Genomic DNA, 20,820 nt, shown 5'->3' with positions numbered 1-20,820 from the left:
AATCGGCTTCCCGGCGTGCTGACGCACTTTAGCACCACAGGTAGAACACAAGGGATACACAGGAAGATGGCGTGTGGATGCACTTTTGCAGCATGAGGTGGCACAGGTAATAAATACACAGGTTGAGAAGTATTGCACTGTAGCTCACAGGAGGCACTGATAACTTAATGCACAGGCACTGCTGCTCATTGGAAAACACTGGCTGTAATACACAGGTAGATATGTTATAGCACTGTCACTGAAAGTGAAGCTCTAGGCTAAAGGCCCCCATACATCAGCAATCTGAAAACCACAATTGAACAATTTGAAGATTTATTGCCTGATCTTGGGATTTTCCAATCGAGCAATCTGCGCCCATACGCTACAGATCTTTTTCAGTGATTTGCAGATCGATTGCAGCAAACACAGATCTGGCAATCCTGAAAGGCCCATCATTTTGCTAGAAACGGTCTGCAAATCTGTTGATCATGTCCATACACTAGTAATCTACAGCCCCAATTGATCTGTGAAATCCAACATGTTGGACAATCTGATTAAACAATTCCAATCACTTTTTGGTTGCAATCTGCGATCTGTGAAGCCCATACATTGTAGATTTTTAGACACAATCGATTGCAAATTGCACGATTGCTGCAATCCATCTCTGATGTATGGGGGCCTAAAGCTGGCCACACACTAGACCAACTTACATCCAACCAGTCAACTTGTTGATTGGTTGGAATGAAAATCTGGTAACTTATGGGAGTAAATGATGATCAGCAATTTGCTCCTAAATGTCAGAAAACAGATGAAAATGGTCGTTCAGACAAATTTGTTAAATGTTTGATCTAAACTATTTGTTCAAACAACAGTTTTGGTCCATTTTCCAGCGTTTGGGAGCCAATTGCTGATTGTACTCCTCACCAGATTTTCATTCCAACCAATCAACAAGTTGGCTGGTTGAATGTAAGTTGGTCTAGTGTGTGGCCAGCTTTACACTGCTGCCCACAGGGAACACTTGTAGCTGGTAATCACAGAGAAGGGATGCAGCTGTGAGATACTCAGGATAAGCTTGTGGCTTGAAATCACAACAGCATGCAAAGGCAGAGAAGTTAATCACACTGGTGCTGAAAGGAGACACTGGAACTCCTACACACAGAGATGTAATAGCACTGCTGCTCACTGGAAAACACTGGTATTAGGCACACAGGCAGAGATGTAGATCGCACTGCTGCTTGCTGGAAAACTCTGGAACAAAGGCTTGTAGGGGTATTCAATATGGGAGCGAAAACATAGTTTTTGCGTTAATATCGCACTTTTGACGTCATTATCGCAGGTTTGACTTTTACACCGTATTCAATTTCAAAGACTTATCGCAGGTTCGAAAAGTCTTTGATAAAAAACGGGGATAAGTTTTCACCATTGAATAGGTGTCGAAAAAAAGTGCAGAATTGGGGTTTAGGGGTGCAGGCTTAAAAAGAATAGCCTGCACCCCTGGGAATGACATTTAAAAAAGAACTGTCAAAAAAAGTTTAAGAAAAAAATAGGGACACCCCAAAAAATTTATTTAAAAATTGGGGTGAAAAAAAAAAAAATGGGAAAAATTGTTTAACAATAGGGAAATAGGTTCAGGGCTATTCTGCAAGTATGCGGCAGATGTTTTCTAGAATAGAATTATAGCGGCAGGTGCACAATTGCAGAATTTTAAAAAATTTGATGGGACCACTTAAAAAAACGAAAAAAATCACTTCTTCAATGTCGGGAAAAAACACATGCTGCGGCTATTTAAATCCCCGACTTTCAATTACAGGCTAAAACGGGGGTACCCATAGTGATCCCCCATGTTTTTACAACTTTAGGGGTTCCTACAATTTTTTAAAGGAAAAATTCGCAAGTTTACGCAAATCCAACTTCAGAGTCTCCTGTTTTCGTTCATTTCATATTGAATATGGGGATAAGCGGGCGCGCGCCCGATACTTTAACGCAGGTAAAAACTCCGATATGAAATGTAAACTTCGACAGCGAAGTTTACGTTTCATATTGAATACCCCTCTTGGAATCCAAAGGAACCTGGAACAAAGCTCAACTACAAATAGAAAGTATGGTGGTCGCTCACATCAGCTTAATGATATTGCTCAGGTGCTTGTAAAGGGAGGGGTTTATACTGAACCACAGAAAAAAGAAGATTCCTTCCAGCACACTGCAGCAATATTAGCAAAAATACTTGAATCCTACATGATAATAGAAATTCAGAGGTATTGGTTGCATACATTTGCAAATATATATAATTAAGCGCCGGGCCAGCGTCAAGGCTCCTCTATACCGGCGTCCCTAACATTAAGGGGTTCACATCCGAGGCGCAGGGCAGCCCAAAAGAACCCAGCCACTCCCAGGGCATCACACGAAAAATGGGTCATATAATTACAATTAATGTACTACATGATAACAGCACATGTATAAGCTGAGCGCTGACTCACCTAGGAGGTACCCCAAAAACCTCCAAATGGCACTATACGGACCAGCACATCCTCCCAATGCTGGCTCCTTTCATGCCTCTCAGAACTGCAAATAGAAAGTATGGTGGTTGCTCACATCAGCTTAATGATATTTCTCAGGTGCTTGTAAAGGGCGGGGTTTATACTGACCCAGAGTGGGTGCTACTATTTTGTAGCAATAATTATTTTGGGGTGAGCTTTTGGGCGTGGGGCCCCCGGAGTGGCTCTGGCTGGGCCTTTTTCAGGGCATCACCACTTAATTCACATAGATATTTTTTCATCACTTTTCCATTTGTTTATTATTTAAGTAATTGTAATTATTTCTTATTATATTAACACATTGATTATCTTGACACATCTATACTTTACACTTCACTATCACCTTTCTTCCATTTTTCGTGTGATGCCCTGGGAGTGGTCCTTGGCTGGGTTCTTTTGGGCTGCCCTGCGCCTCGGACGTGAACCCCTTAATGTTAGGGACGCCGGTATAGAGGAGCCTTGATGCTGGCCCGGCGCTTAATCATATATTTGCAAATGTATGCAACCAATACCTCTGAATTTCTATAATCATGTAGGATTCAAGTATTTTTGCTAATATTGCTGCAGTGTGCTGGAGGGAATCTTTTTTCTGTGACAAAGCTCAACTAGTAAACTAGGAGTGACAACTGTTGATCAGGCAACTTCCTGGGGTTCTGGAGGCGGATTTATACCCAGGGGTAGCAGATGATTGGTGCACAGCATCAGCTGACTGAAGATCATGCTACCACAGGTTAAGAGTCCGCAAAAAGCACCTAAGGCAGAATACTCAGCCTCTCGCCCATCACTGCACCAGACGTCTGACCACAAGAAAGTCAGGGGAAGCCGGCACAGAGGTGAGAGAAGGCCGATCCTAGGCTGAACCCTGACATGGTGCATATCACACAATGTGCATGCACAATGCTCTGCTTTGTCCTCTTTGTATCGGGTCCATGACAATGAGACTTACTGTCAGTGACTTAGTTCCTGTCACTGACTAGCATCACTGCCACCCTTGATGGACTCAGTTGGTGCTTTCAGAGCCCATCATCACAAAAAACCAGCCAATGCAAATATGAGTCTCCTGCAGTAGCGGGACTCGGGAGTCAAACAGCAGGAATCTGCCACTTGCCCACCACTGGAATACAATGTAGCGATGGTGAAGAACCATTAAATCCTCACCAATATAGAATTAGTCATCAAAACCAATACATCTATGGTTCTGATGAAATATTTGATTCCCGTCCTTACTAAAAATGTTTTTAACAGTGCTGGACTGGAGAATGAAGGGCCCACCAGGTAAATGCAATCATACTAAAGGGTGTAGCTAGTTGGTGGAAGGGGTGTGGCCATCTGGAGTGGCCATCCATTAAAAGATATAAATAAAAGAATGTACCTTTCAAATAAGGCCAGTTTGACAATTTTCATTGATCCCCATCATAATAGCAGAACATAGCAAAATCTTTATCACTGTATCCCCAGGTGGGACCCTTATAAAGGTTAGAGGGCCTCCCAATGTGGTCCCCAAAGTGTATCAGGTTGGTTAACACTGTCATAATGGATGGTCCTACAGTAGCAATGTGAGCTGTGTCCTCTGAATCAGGTCCAATTACCTTATTGTCACATTCTATTGCATACAAATCATATTATACTAGGTCAAAGTTTGACATTAAAATATAAATGTGTTTAAACCAGTGGTTCCCAAACTGGGTGCCGCAGGGCACTTGCAGGGGTACCATGGGTTGGCGGTCCAGTACCAAATCAAATTATGTATGGTCAATGTTATAAGCAAAACCAGTAATAGTAGCTGCTAATCATAAAATGTGTGGACAAACAGAAAGACAACCCTGTCCATCACCACATAGCTGACCCTAAGGGTGACAGGTAAGCACAATTTACTTTTTCTGAATTTATCAATTGGAAACTTTTAGCCTAGGGGTGCCATAAAAAAATGCTGATACTCTAGGGCGTCGTGATTCAAGAAAGTTTGGAAAACCATTGGCTTAAACAGATGTGTTTCTTCTTAGACCATAACAAGTACTTAGCATAAATCATAGATTTCGGCGTGTGGCAGCTAAATTTGAGCTGAACAATTTTAATCAGCTATGACATGTTTCTTCCGCCAACCAATTATTTAGCAAATCCGGTTAATTTTTAAAATACAGTTATAGTTCTGACTGGAATAGAAAATGCACAGGAAATATATATACAGTCATTTCATTAGCACAGATTAAAGCTTTCTCCTAACCATAGAAATGTTGATGTTCTTTCAGTGCATTTTAATATATTTATATATATATCTGCCATTATATTAACATAATTTCAAAGCAAGATTCATCCATAAAAAAAACACTTTTTAGTATTAAACTAACCATGGTGCTTCCACACTGGTACACCTATAGACTATCATTTGTTTAATATTCATCATTAATTTCATCTAAAGAACAGCTCTTTCTGAATTAAACAATGGAGAAGTGTGAGTTTACCTTCTGCAAATTAAGGGCCAGATTCAGAGGTGGAAGCAGTGCCTGTAGCTGCTGTGATGCAGTACGCTGCGGATCTGAGAAGTTAATTAAATGTCGCAGCTGCTGTCTTTTGTACACAGATGCCTACTGCCAGTTTCTTAGATCAACCTCTTGTGTACAAAGACGCAGCAACGGACGACCATCGGTCGCCCAATCGGACCTCTGAGCAACAATGCCGGGGCCAGAACCATTGTATAAGAAGTAAGATGCCGGGGCCAGAACCATTGTATAAGAAGATGCAGACGCTAGCTGGGTCACTCCCCAAAACAGTTGTGACACACGCTCTTTACCGTCCCCAAAAGGTTGCTGTTTGTCAATCAATCTGCATCTAATTTACACTATGACCACCATTGTGAGACCATTGCGGCACATGCACAGTGTGTCTGATATATGTGCAGACTGAAACCATCCACCACTTACAACCATAATTGACACTGTATCCACCTCTAAATCCAGCCTGAGCTCTGTAAACGAAGTATAGAAACATTAAGATCAACATTACTCCAAAAGTCCAAATACTTCATAATATATTTCCCACTGTAGTTTAATAGATTACACTGCTTATTCAAGCATATTTCATACTAAAAATCTAATAGTTCTCTCTTTTAATAGTGAAAGTTCAATTTCCCTTCCTGTTTGAAATTGTACCATTCATTTCACTGTAGTGTCTGATGGAACATGCTTTCATTGCTTGGGTGATTATTCTAGCCTACAAGGGCAATAGAGCATATAAACAACATTGATACTATGAAAATTGGGATTATAAAAGAAATTGTGCTTATTCATTGGTGAATAAATGTCTGTCCTTGTAACAAAGGATTACAGATGAGACTGTTTTTTGCATGTAAATAATCATGTTATGGAGCATACACACGGTCAGATTTGTCAGATGAACGATTTTACCAAAGTTTTGAACGATTTAACAATTTTTGACTGCATTAAAATGAATGGAATCGTCCAAGTCTGACTGCAAACACATCAGATGTCAGATATCGTTATCTGACAAACGGGAACGCGCATCGTTCATCGTCCATCATTCAGGCATGTCAGATATGTCAGATTTTCCTTCAGATATGAATGACTGAATGATTTTTAAATCGTTATCGTTCAGATCTGAAGGAAAAATCTGACCGTGTGTATGCACCATTAGTTTTTATATTTGGTTTATATATTCAATAAAGGAACACATGCTGTAATATTGTCAATCACATATCTTTAGTTTAAATTTTTTATACAGTTTTCCAAATGCTTGATTTTTAAGGTGCCTACACACTAGACGATGTGCTTACGATGCGATATCGTGAGCAATTTCCCTTGAACTCTCCCCGGCAGCTCCCAGGCTCTCTAGGACACTATATAGTGCTAAGAAGTGTCCAATCTGACTAAAGATCAATCTGCACAGAATCTATCTATTGCCCCAAATCGTGTATGAGACTGGCAAATCCTACCTGCAGCAGGCAAGAACTGAAGATGCGATGTACGACCAGCGGGTACGCGCATCGGCATCGTGATCTTGAGTGGACACTCATGATTTGGACATATTTTACACAAATTGTCGTTCCGATGCTTTGAAATTGGGTAAATCATGTAAAATATTGTCTAGTATGTAGGCACCTTTAGAGTAAATGGCCAGCCATGAAGGAGACATGCTAGCACTAAACAAGTACTAAACAAGCTAGAGTTTACCTCAAAGAAAGTGCAGTGTATGTTATACTTCTACTATTACAAATAATTGCAGCAGTAGAGCTTTGGAACAAGTCATGAGCAGCAGAAGAAATGGGATGTAGTTGGGACTTAAGGGACTTAAGATAGAAGTCGAAATACCGACACCTATCTTAATCTTGATGCCGAAATCCAGGAGGATGGGTGCCTGAACGAAGGTAAGCCGGGGTGACCTTAGTTTTAGCAGCGGCAGAGAGGGTTAGGTTTAGGTAAGTTAGCAGGGTTAGCATTAGGTTTTGGGGGGGTTAGGGTTAGGCACCCCCTAGGGGAGAGGGTTAGGGTCAGGCACCACTGGGAGGGTTAGGATTAGGCACTAGGGGGGAAGGTTAGGTTTAGGCACTAATGGGGAGTGGTGGGGTGGGGAGTGTTAGGGGAAAGGTAAGTATACTAAAGGTAAGTATCGGGATGCCTCTGTCGGTATTGTGACAGGAGACATCCCGACAGCCAGCCATTACATACCCATTTCCAAAGAAAACTACAGGGGCAACAAGAGAGGGAAGGTAGGTACAAATTACCCGGGCCTAGTGGAGGGACCGGGGCCACCTGGTAAGGGAAAAAAATATTTAACTGAATTTTTTGGGGAGGGGGCATAGCCACACCTCCCGGATGCCCACCCCCCTCAGTAACCGTGCCCCTTGAATGTGACAAAGGCCCTGAGAAACTAGCACTGGCCCTGGACATACTATATTGTGCAAAAGTTTTAGGCAAGTGTGGAACAAATGCTGCAACGTAAGAATGCTTTCAAAAATAGAAGTGTTCATTTATTATTTTTATCAATTGACAAAATGCAAAGTGAATGAACAGAAGATAAATCTAAATTAAATCAATATTTGGTGTGACCACCCTTTTTCCTTCAAAACAGCTTAAATTCTTCTAAGTACAGTACACTTGCACAAAGTCAGGGATTTTGTAGGATTATAGTCAGGTGTATGATTAACCAATCACTAAACAGGTGATAATGATCATCATTTTCATATGTAGCTTGAAACACAGGGCCTGATTGCGACCCGCTCGCGAGCGCTGAGCGCTCGCAAGCGGGTCGATGGTGCCCAAGTGCGCATGCGCATGACGGAGGCGGCTCCGTCGTGAGCATGCGCGAGACCCGAATAACGACGGCCAAGCCGTCGTTAAGGGTCTCGCACCAAAAGGGGGGTGCTGTTGATGGTGATTGACAGCATGCCCCCTTTCCGGGGGCGTGGCTGCCCAGACAGAGGCGTTCCCATGGCTCTAATAGAACCAAAAGCACTCCTGGGCTTGCGGCAGCGAGACCCTACCGCAGGGTCTCGTTGCAAGCCCGATGGTCGCGATGGTCTTGACCATCGTGACCATCATTTTGGCCGCTCGCTATAGCTGTGGGTGGTCACCCACAGCTATGCGAGCGGCCTGGGGGCCGCTCCAAAAAGGAGCAGGGACAGCCCTGATTCAGAGCGAGCGCTCTGTTAGAGCGTCCAGCTCAGAATCAGGACCACAGTCATTAACTGAAACAGAAACAGCTGTGTAGGAGGCTTAAAACTGGGTGAGGAACAGCCAAACTCTGCTACAATGGTGAGGTTGTGGAAGACAGTGTCATGTCACATTTCATACACCATGGCAAGGCTGAGCACAGCAACAATACAAAAGGTAGTTATACTGCATCAGCAAAGTCTCTCCCAGGCAAAGATTTTAAAATAGACTGGGGTTTCAAGATGTGCTGTTCAAGCTCTTTGGAAGCACAAAGAAACGGGCAACGTTGAGGACCGTAGACGCAGTGGTCGGCCAAGGAAACTTAGTGCAGCAGATGAAAGACACATCATGTTTCCCTTCGAACTCAGAAAATGTCCAGTAATGCCATCAGCTGAGAACTGGCATAAACAAGTGGGACCCAGATACACCCACCTACTGTTCAAAGAAGTCTGGCCAGAAGTGGTCTTCATGGAAGATTTGCAGCCAAAAAACCATACCTTCGATATGGAAACAAAGCCAAGCGACTCAACTATGCACGAAAACATAGGAACTGGGGTGCAGATAAATGGGAGCAGGTGCTCTGGACTGATGATTCAACATTTTAAATATTTGGCTGTAACAGAAGGCAGTTTTTTTGCCGACTGGATTGTATGTAATACAGCATTAATAATTAGCGCTATAATGTAGATGGTCTGTGATAAAGGCTGTAGGGGAAAACGTCTACAAAAAAAACCTCTTGTATCAGACATTTATCTGATAAAAATAACAAGTGGAATTGTTAAATATACATACATAATATAAGCTGTAGGAGACAGAACTGAGCTTTCAAAGCACACATTCTTCCACCTCATGTTAAGATGCCTGTCTCTTCTTGCTAGCAGCGGCTCTCTGGTCTGGTGCACTGAATGAATGCTTAGATCCACACTCAGCAGACTTGGTAGGCATGTGCAAATGCACCGTTCTGTCCCCTAAACTGCAGGTTTTGGCCATAGCTCTAGTAAAATATATTGCTATTGTGGTCATGATTTAATCTGCTGCCCTAGGGGAGTTCCAGGCAACAGGGAAATCCATGAAGCTGGTGGTCAGCCAAAAACTAAGCTGACAATAGATCTGGAAGTAGGGTGAGCTGCTTGAATAATCAAATCTCATATTTAGTTCAATACATTATTGCATTTCTTTGTTAGCATATAGTACATGGATGAAAGAGAGATTAGGGTAATATTTTTCAATGTTGTCATTCTTATCAGGATAAGCAGCTAGTAGAGAACAACCTAAAGTTAGAAACAATGGCCCTCATTCAGAGCCGTACGCTCTGAGCAGAGCGCACGCTCTGAATGAGGGCCGGGCTCCATTTTCATGGAGCGTCCTCCTGGACGCTCGTATAGCTGTGGGTCACCACCCACAGGCTATACGAGCGTGCTTTTTGATGGCCGCGATGGTCGAGACCATCGCGACCATCGAAATTGCGAGCCGGAGCCTGCGGTTGAGGTTTTCAACCGCAAGCTCCGGAGTGATTTTGGCTCTATCAGAGCCAAAATCATTCCCACTGACATCACTAGTGATGTCAGTGGGCCGGCTTCTGACCGGAGGCGTTCCCGTGGGAACGCCCCCGTCAGGGAGGCACGCCCACCAAAGGGGGCGTGCTGTCAATCAACATTGACAGCACGCCCCCTTTGATCGGACACAACGAGCGAAGGACTTTCCTTCGCTCGTCGCGTCTGGCGCATGCGCACGACGGAGCTCCCTCCGTCGTGCGCATGCTCAGTGCATAACATCGACCCACTTGCGAGCGGACAGCCGCTCGCGAGTGGGTCTGAATCAAGCCCAATGTACCATTCAAACAGTTAAATAACACAAGCTAGGTATACACTATGTGATCCATTATACAATATATATTTCTGACAGGGATCAGAAGGATATATAGTGCAGGTCATATAATATGTACTTCCGAACACGCAGAACAGTCGTTCATTGCATCGAATGGTACAATGCGATGACCAACAACCGCGCATGTGCGATCAGGAGTACACACTATACGATACACTCAATATATCGGTTTGATCCATGTCATAGAATGATATATTGCTCGGTTGTACACAGGATCAATGATATCTATTGTTCCATCGCGTTGTGTCGTTGCCGGGAACACACATCGTAAAGTGTGTACCCAGCTTTATTTCATGCACAGGAGTGTTCAATTACACTGTATATGGAAAGTATCAATATTGTTTGCAAAGTCAAATTCCCCGTCTGCTTCTTTTGGCATTGGTAATAAGCACATTGTTTACTCATGCAGAAGTAGACGAATCCTAGGACATTGTTTAATTGGATAAGATAAGATAATTTTATATGCATCTGTATAAATGACAGAATGAGCTGAGATAGTCGAAAGCTGCTGTTTATTTACTTAAATTAAGAAAAGTAAGAGTAGGAATAATTTTAGGAATAATGTCAAACAGGGTCTATATTGCCAAAAACGAAAGAAAATTTGTTGTCCATAAAAACTTGCACACCATTAAAGAAGACCATGATTGTTCAGAACATGGGAATTTGAGAATTCACTTAAGAGTACAGTAATTTAATTAAACAGTTTTCCTAATTTTCTCTTCTCCTACACCATACTATAATACACCTTCCATGATCATCTCTATGACTTCATGAGTTTTTTCTGATCGCTGACAAAGGTATCTGTCTTCCCCAGGGAAGGTTAAGGTTAGTGTGAAGGGTGTGTATTGGCAGAAGTGCCATTCATACATCCTAGAGATCAGGGCTGGTTTTAGACTATTTGGAGCCCAGGGCAAAAATTTTGCTACTCCTTTCCCCCAATAAAAAAAGAAGTGAACATCTAAAGACAATGCTTTCGTTGGTGTGCCTCTTCCACCAAAATGGCACTCCTTAACTAGGAAAAGGCCACCGAGGAGCAGAGAGGAGGCGGGCCCGGGGGAGGAGCGCTGACACAGCCCGCTCAGACCGCTGTGGAATGGCACTGTGCAGCGGGGGAGACGCCGGCTGTGAGACAGGGAAGGCGTTCTCCCCTGGCCTGCTATTAACCCCTGGGACGCCGCGCTGTACCGCACATGCTGCGGTCCCCTGTCCCTGGTGGTCTAGAGGGAGGCGCAGGATCAGTACCTGGCCCCACGCGCAGCCGGTCCCCAGGGAGCCCCCTGCCTGGGGACCAAAAAGGACTGTTACCGGCGGGTGCCCACCGCGGGACCCCGCCGCTTACCTTGTCCCCCGTGCATCCGGCCACAGTCCAGGTAGCCGGGGTCACCGCTAGCTGTGACCCCAGCTACCAACCAGCATCCCCGGATCGGTACCGGCGTTCTGGTACCGGCGGGGTGTAGGAGTGACAGCATGGACATCAATACTGACTGTCCTATTCTGGAGCACTCTAGTTGTGCAGCCACAGCTGCGAAGAAATCTTCAGGGGCCTTGAAAAGACCCCCCTCTGTACGGTACGACTGGTCCGGCCAGGCACCGACGAAAACTGAGTGGCCTGAGGCTCGGGGGCGGGGTATAGGAGAGGGACCCCAGTGCATCCTAGGAGGCTGAAAATTTAACTCTGTGGTGCCTGGATGTCTGCCGCCATCGCCTATACCCCAAGGTATCCTGTGGATACCCTATGGACCCTGAAGTAGAAAAGTACGACTCAAACCAGGTGTCCACACTCACACTGATTCCACCCCCACCCCTAACACAACAAAGGGTCAGCAGTAAAATAAACAAATTGTGAGAGGGCAATATACCAACACACATACAGAGTAATTTCCTGCCTTGATACAGATTTTAAAATAATATGAAATACTGTTTCATCAGTATGTTGGGTGCAGTAGTTAATTACCTAACAGGAATGGCCATGTTGCAGATCTTAAGACGAATGATGAGGCATACGTGATGGTATGTGGGAAGTTTGAGATACAGTGAAGGGGCATGTATGGAGGTCTATATAAGTTTTCAAATATTTTGGTCATGGACGATGCTCTGGCTCCTAAACTTTTAAGCTGGCACCTAGATTTTACAGAAATTTGTTGAGCCCTGCCATATCCATGAAGCTGGGCAGATTACAATATATTAAACAGAGGGAGTCATAGCCATAGAGCTGGTTATAATACAATATAAAATATGTGGAGTTTGTACACACCTTGCACTTGTGTGTGTTTCCCCCGGATACACCAGTTTCCTCCCACACTCAAACTATAGTAATAGGTTAATTGGCTAGTAAAAAAAAAACCTAGTGTGTGTACATGTGGTAGGGACTATAGAGTGTAAGCTGCACTGAGGAAGGGACTGATGTGAATGGACAAATATTCTCTGTAAAGTGCTGCAGAATATGTGTGCGCTATATAAATAACTGGTCATAAATAATACTGAAGGGGTCATATCCATGAGCCTGTGTATATTACACTATATAATACTATGTAGTCATATCTATGAGTCTGGGTATAGTACTAATGCTATGCAGTCATATCTATGAGTCTGGGTAAATTACAATACAGGTTGAGTCTCCCATATCCAAAATGCTTGGGACCAAGGGTATTTTGGATAATGGAATATTCCGTATTTTGGAATATTTGCATATCATAATGAAATATCTTGGGAATGGGACCCAAATATACACACAGACTGCATTTATGTGTTATATACACTTTATACAAACAGCCTGCAGGTCATTTTATACAATATTTTCAATAATTTTGTGGCTCAAGCAAAGTTTGTGTACAGAAATGAAATTAATTTATGTTTCATATATTACCAGCCTGAAGGTAATTTTATACAATATTTTTAATAATTTGTGCCTTAGACAAAGTTTGTGTACATGGAACTATCAAAAATCAAAGGTTTCATTATTTCAGTCATGCCAAAATAATTCCGTATTTCGGAATTTTCTGTATTTTGGAATATTTGGATATGGGAGACTCAACCTGTAACAATGTAATTAAAACATTAAGATGCATTCAACATAAAGGAGGCTCCATCAATAGTGTGTTAGGAGAAAATGTAGTAAAAAAAATGTGCGAAACTGCCCAAATATAGGTGTGCCAAGCTTGTGGCATCATATTCAAAAAGACTTGAGGCTGTAATTGCTGCCAAAGGTGAATCAACAAAGTTTTGAGCAAAGGTTGTGAATACTTATGTACATGTGATTTCGTAGTTTTTTTTTATTTTAATTAAATTTGCAAAAATCACAAAAGAACTCTTTACACGTTGTCCTTATGGGGTATTGTGTGTAGAATTCTGAGGACAAAAATTAATTTATTCCGTTATGGAGTAAGGCTGTAACATAACAAAATGTGGAAAAAGTGAAGCATTGTGAATACATTCCGATGCACTGTAATAGAGTGTGAAAATAAGGTGCAGGATCTTCCACCTACTAAAAAAATAACAGTACAGTGTGTCTCTCTCTATATATATACAATACATTATTCTTACTCATATCATTATTCCATTGATATAATCATAATTTGGAGCTTAGAGCTATATTACTTTTGTTAGATGTTACCAATAGTTTAGTTTGACTAAGATATCAAGGATTGTAAACCACATAATACATATTCATTTGAATGCCAAATAATATGATGTTTTGAATTACATCTTGGAATGCATGTGTTCTTAAATCTAAAGTACTTTGCCCAATGTAATTTGGATAGAATATATTTGGAAGTTAGTGTTCCTACTAGCTCATATATGAGTTTTACATTTTATAGCTTGATTCTATGTCTATTTGGCTGTCCTAGCTTAGAGGTACAGTACATTACAATGGTGTATCTATTTGGGATATTGAAAATTTCTCCTCACATTTCATTTTTTTAAGAACTGTTTGCAAGCCAAGTCCATTGTTAATGATAGACATAATTTTTATGGGTAAAAATTTGATTATATATATATACAGTCAGGTGCATAAATATTGGGACATTGACAGAATTTTCATATTTTGGCCTCTATTCACCACCACAATGGCTTTGAAATGAAACAAACAAGATGTGCTTTAACTGCAGACTTTCAGATTTAATTTGAGGGTAATTACATCCAAATCAGGTGAACGGTGTAGGAATTACAACGGTTTCTATATGTGCCTCCCACTTTTTAAGGGGCCAAAAGTAATGGGACTATCAACTCAAAAGCTATGTCATGGACAAGTGTGAGCTATTCCCTCGTTATTTCATTATCAATTAAAAAGGTAAAAGGTCTGGAGTTGATTCTAGGTGTGACATTTGCTTTTGGAATCAGTTGTTGTCGACTCTCAATATGAGATCCAAAGAGCTGTCACTATCAGTGAAGCAAGCCATCATTAGGCTGAAAAATCAAAACAAACCCATCAGAGAGATAGCAAAAACATTAGGTGTGGCCAAATCAACTATTTGGAACATTCTTAAAAAGAAAGAATGCACCAGAGAGCTCAGCAACACCAAAAGACCCGGAAGACCACGGAAAACAACTGTGGTGGATGACAGAAGAATTATTTCCTTGATGAAGAAAAACCCCTTCACAACAGTTGTCCAAATTAATAACACTCTCCAGGAGGTAGGTGTATATGTGTCAAAGTCAACAATCAAGAGAAGACTTCACAAGAGTTAATATAGAGGGTTCACCGCAAGATGTAAACCATTGGTGAGCCACAAAAACAGGAAGACCAGATTAGAGTTTGCCAAACAACATTTAAAAAAGCCATTATAGTTCTGGAACAACATCCTATGGACAGATGAGACAAAGATCAACTTGTACCAGAGTGATGGGAAGAGAAGAGTATGGAGAAGGAAAGGAACTGCTCATGATCCAAAACATACCACCCCATCAGTGAAGCATGGTGGTGGTAGTGTCATGGCGTGGGCATGTATGGCTGCCAATGGAAGTGGTTCCTTTGTGTTTATTGATGATGTGACTGCTGACAAAAGCAGCAGAATGAATTCTGAAGTGTTTTGGGCAATATTATATGCTCATATTCAGTCAAATGCTTCAGAACTCATTGGACGGCGCTTCACAGTGCAGATGGACAATGAACCGAAGCATACTGCAAAAGCAACCAAAGAGTTTTTTAAGGCTAAAAAGTGGAATGTTATGCAATGGCCAAGTCAATCCCCTGACCTGAAACCGATTGAGCATGCATTTCACTTGATGAAGACAAAACTGAAAGGAAGAACCCCAAGAACAAGCAGGAACTGAAGACATTTGCAGTAGAGGCCTGGCAGAGCATCACCAGAGATGAAACCCAGCGTCTGGTGATGTCTATGCATTCCAGACTTCAGGCTGTAATTGCCTGCAAAGGATTTGCAACAAAGTATTACAAAGTGAAAGTTAGATTTAGGATTGTTTAGTTTGTCCTATTACTTTTGGCCCCTTAAAAAGTGGGAGGCACATATAGAAACCGTTGTAATTCCTACACCGTTCACTTAAATTTGGATGTAATTACCCTCAAATTAAATCTGAAAGTCTGCAGTTAAAGCATATCTTGTTTGTTTCATTTCAAAGCCATTGTGGTGGTGAACAGAGGCCAAAATATGAAAATCCTGTCAATGTCCCAATATTTATGCACCTGACTGTATATATATATATATATATATCCAAGGAAGTCCTATATGTATAAGAACAGAGGGCACTCACCAATAGCCAGTAATGTCTTTTATTCAATAACTCACATGGGTGTATAGCCTTAATCGACGTTTCGATCCCAGAGGACCTTTGTCAAGATAATCATCACCTGCATTTAATCGCCAGTAGTGTCACCAACACACGTATATCACCCATGACATCACAACATATATAGTACACACAGGCCCCAATTTATACCCTACCAGTGAACGCAGCTCGTCGGATCCCACGTGCAACACATCCCGGAAGTGACAAACACTTCCTGTCACATGGCTCAGACGTTACGTAAATGTCACTCGGTTGCTATGCAACGACTAACACACTAATGGACACGTGACCATAATATACTTGCTGCCGGTGCGATGCTAAGCACCAAAGAAGCCACTGATCGATCACATGCCCAGTGTTACATCACGTTGCTAAGCAACCCACAGATACCAAAAAACGTACACTTATACATAGGATCTGCACATCAGGACGATTGAGTCCCGGCACGATGCTAAGCACAAAAAGGGCATAACATCTAACAATCAAAGTTTATATGACGCTAGTATCGCCAATTAACAGGGTAATGACTCAAATAAAAAACACCAATTTTAGACAAGCGCCATTAACATACATATAATAGATACAGTATTATATTCTTCAGATTCCAAATCTATTAATCACAAGCGCAAACCTATGTAGTCCCCAACATAGCTGGGATACAAACGCAAGATATAAATAAGGACCCGTTATACATAAAAAACACATACAAATATAAAGGTAATATATTAAAAAACAATGCAGTCCAAAAAGGGACTAATTATGATGACCCACTGTCAGTATAGGAAACATTGTACACTATCTCAAAAACATAGTCATTGGATTGGATTCATTTAATCCACGAGGAGTTAAAGTCCCGAGATGAAATATCCACCGACTTTCTAATTTACGCAGTCTGAGTACTCGATCTCCTCCCCTTGTAAGAGGTGGTACCCAGTCAATTAGTCTACACCTCAGAGTGGCGGCCTGATGGTTCAATTTCCAAAAATGTACGGCCACCGGTTTGTCTGATACTCCTGAGGATAAGGCTTGACGTATGGATAGTCTATGATTAGCCATCCTCTCTCTGAAGCAACGTGTGGTCATGCCCACATAACCCAATCCAAACGGGCGCATGAGTAGATATATGACATGATCCATGGTACAGGTTAATTTATATCTGATCTTTATCTGGCGCCCAGTTAGAGGATGGGGAAAAGAGAAACCCATCTGCATAGAATTGCAGGTGACACAGCCCATACACTTATAACATCCAGGTTTTTGGCTATGTAGCCAGGTAGGTGTGTGTTCTGGTGTAGGCCTTATTGTGGTTCTCATTAGCATATCCTTGAGATTGGGTCCTCTTTTATAGGACATCATGGGTGCTCGCATACCAACAGCTTCCAACTTTTTATCAGAAGAAACAATAGACCAATGTTTTCTCAGCGTTTTCTTGACCAAAGGTGTCTTGTTATCATATGTACTGACATATACCATCCGATCAGATTTATCCACTGTATTTCCTCACAATCCCGTTAAGGCATAGCGGGCTTTAGCTTTGGTGAGGCACCTCTGTATCACATCTTTTTTATAGCCTCGTTCTGTAAATTTTGTCGACATCTCAGTCAATTGTTCTTCCATTCTCACATTATCTGTGTTATTGCGAAGAACCCGAAGATATTGAGAAATGGGTAGACTTTCCAAAAAATTAGTCGGATGAAAGCTTGTGGCGTGTAAGATAGTATTCCTATCAGTAGCTTTTGTATATAAGGTGGTTCCCAGCCGGTTTCCATCTTTATATATTGAAAGGTCCAAAAAATTGACCTTCGCATCATCAATTTGATAGGTAAATCTCACTGGGTTATCCAAACTGTTCAAGTGGGTCATCATACAAATAAAACTCTCCTGGGTGTCACTCCAAATTAAAAATATATCGTCTATGAATCTTTTGAAGAAGAGTATCCTGTCCTGGAACTGTGGGAATATCTCAGTAGACTCATGCTCCGCCATATAGATGTTCGCATAGGCCGGAGCGAGATTAGAACCCATCGCTGTTCCAGAACGTTGCAAGTAATAATCCCTCCCATACATGAAGGAATTATTACTTAAAATGAAATGCACCAATTCTAGTACAAATTCAATCGGAGGATGATTAAATCCCTCATCACCCGTCCAACTTCTCGTTAATGAGGTACGATGGGCATCAAGTCCACCCTTGTGGGGAATTATAGTGTACAGGGAACATACGTCCATTGTCACTAAGTACACACTCGATGGAATCTCACCAATTGCTTTCAATTTTACCAAGAAATCACCAGTATCTCTAATGTAGCTCATATTGTTAACCACAATAGGTTGTAACAATGAGTCTACATAGACTGCCAATGGTTGTAAAGTGGAATCCCTAGCTGAAATTATTGGCCTACCCGGTGGGTGCACCGGATCTTTGTGCACTTTGGGCAGTGTGTAAATAATTGGACTCACCGGGTAGTCAACCCTCAGATAGTCAGCCAACTCCTTCCCCAACCAACCATTGGAAAATCCCAGATCTATCAACATATCTGCTTTGTTCTTTATCTCTTGCATAGGATTATAGTGCAATTTAACATATGTATCCTCATCAGCCAACTGTCGTAAGATCTCATCATTGTAATCTGACCAATTTTGGACCACCACAGCTCCACCCTTGTCGGCCGGTTTAAACACAAGATTAGTATTATTACGTAGGGAGCGTAGGGCCAACCTTTCATCTTTAGTCAAATTATCAAAAATCCGGGAGCCCCGATTGTTGATAACATCTTGTTCAGTCATTCTCATAAATGTACAGAGACTAGGATTAGTGGATTGGGGATCAAAAGACGACGGTCTTTTCAATCTATTGTTAACCTGTTGTTCACCTTCAACACCAGGAAACAATTCCTTTAGTCTGATCTTACGTCCAAACTTGTCGTGTTGATTGGGGCCTGTGTGTACTATACATGTTATGATGTCATGGGTGATACACATGTGTTGGTGACACTACTAGCGATTAAATGCAGGTGATGATTATCTTGACAAAGGTCCTCCGGGATCGAAACGTCGATTAAGGCTATACACCCATGAGAGTTATTGAATAAAAGACATTACTGGCTATTGGTGAGTGCCCTCTGTTCTTATACATATAGGACTTCCTTGGATATATTGGGACTTTATTGCTACGTCTTGGGAGGTTGCACCCCGCTGTCGGCTTCATTGGATGTGAGTGCAGGACCATTGGATTTTCTATATATATATATATATATATATATATATATATAGTATCTATATCTAGTACTGTGAAAACGTTTCAGGCAGGTGTGGAAGAAATGCTGCAATGTAGAAATGCTTTCAAAAATAGAAGTGTTAATAGTTTATTTTTATCAATTAACAAATTGCAAAGTGAATGAACAGAATAATGAATGATGAATAATGCTGAGTACACACTGGCCGATATATCAGTTGTACAGCCGTCAAACAATATATTGTCCCGTACATCAACCAGTGTGTACACCTGATATAACAGAGGACGACATAGTTCACAGATATATCGAGTTGGCCATGCAGCATGGCAGACGCGATATACAGTATCTTTCAGATATACAGTGCCTTGCAAAAGTATTCACCCCCTTGGCTTTTTACCTTTGTTTCTTTACATTACAACCTGTAATTTATTTATTTTTTTAATCTGAATTTTAAGTGATGAATTTGCACAAAATAGTCTAATTTGGTGAAGTGAAATGAGAAAAAAAATTATATAAAAAAGAATCTTTATAAATAAAATTCTGAAAATTAGCATGTGCATATGTAATCACCCCCTTTGCTATGAAGCCCCTCAAAAGTTCTGGTGCAACCAATTACCTTGAGAAGTCACATAATTAGTGAAATGAAATCCACCTGTGTGAAATCTAAGTGTCACATGATCTATCAGTATAAACACACCTTTTCTAAAAGGCCCCACAGGCTGCAACACCACTAAGCAAGAGGCACCACACCATGAAGACCAATGAGCTCTCCAAACAAGTCAGGGACAAAGTTGTTGAGAAGTACAATTCTGGGTTGGGTTATAAAAAAATATCCAAATCTTTGATGATCCCCCATAGCACTGTCAAATCCATCATCATCAAATGGAAAGAACATGGTACCACAACAAACCTGCCAAGAAAGGGCCGCACACCAAAGTTCACAGACCGGGCAAGGAGGGCATTAATCAGAGGGGCAGCACAGAGACCAAAGGTAACCCTGAAGGAGCTGTAGAGATCCACAGCAGAGACTGGTGTATCTGTGACCACAATAAGCCATACACTCCATAGAGCATGGAAGAGTGGCCAGAAAAAAGCCATTAGTTAGTGATAAAAGTAAGAAGACACGATTTTAGTTTGCCAAAAGGCATGTGGGCAACTCCCCAAATGTATGGAGGAAGGTGCTCTGGTCAGATGAGACTAAAATTTAACTTTTCGGGCCACCAAGGATAACGCTATGTCTGGCGCAAACCCAACACATCCCATCACCCCAAGAACACCATCCCCACAGTGAAACATGGTGGTGGCAGCATCATGCTGTGGGGATGTTTTTCAGCAGCAGGGACTGGGAAACTGATTTGAGTCGAGGGAAAGATGGATGGTGCTAAATACAGGGATATTCTTGAGCAAAACCTGTTTCAGTTTGTCTGTGATTTGAGACTGGGACGGAGGTTCACCTTCCAGCAGGACAATGACCCGAAGCTTACTGCTTAAGCAACACTTGAGTAGTTTAAGGGGAAACATTTAAATGTGTTTTGGAATGGCCTAGTCAAAGCCCAGATCTCAATCCAATTGAGAATCTATGGTCATACTTGAAGATTGCTGTTCACAAGTGGAAACCATCCAACATGAAGGAGCTGCAGCAGTTTTGCCTTGAGGAATGAGCAAAAATCCCAGGGGCAAGATGTGGCAAGCTCATAGAGACTTATCCAAAGCCACTTGCAGCTGTAATTACCGCAAAAGGTGGCTCGACAAAGTCTTGACTTTAGGAGG

Source organism: Taudactylus pleione, unplaced genomic scaffold (assembly GCF_031769625.1).
Source record: "Taudactylus pleione unplaced genomic scaffold, aTauple2 ptg000513l, whole genome shotgun sequence".
Taxonomy (NCBI): domain Eukaryota; kingdom Metazoa; phylum Chordata; class Amphibia; order Anura; family Myobatrachidae; genus Taudactylus; species Taudactylus pleione.
Note: the sequence above shows the minus strand (reverse complement) of the source record.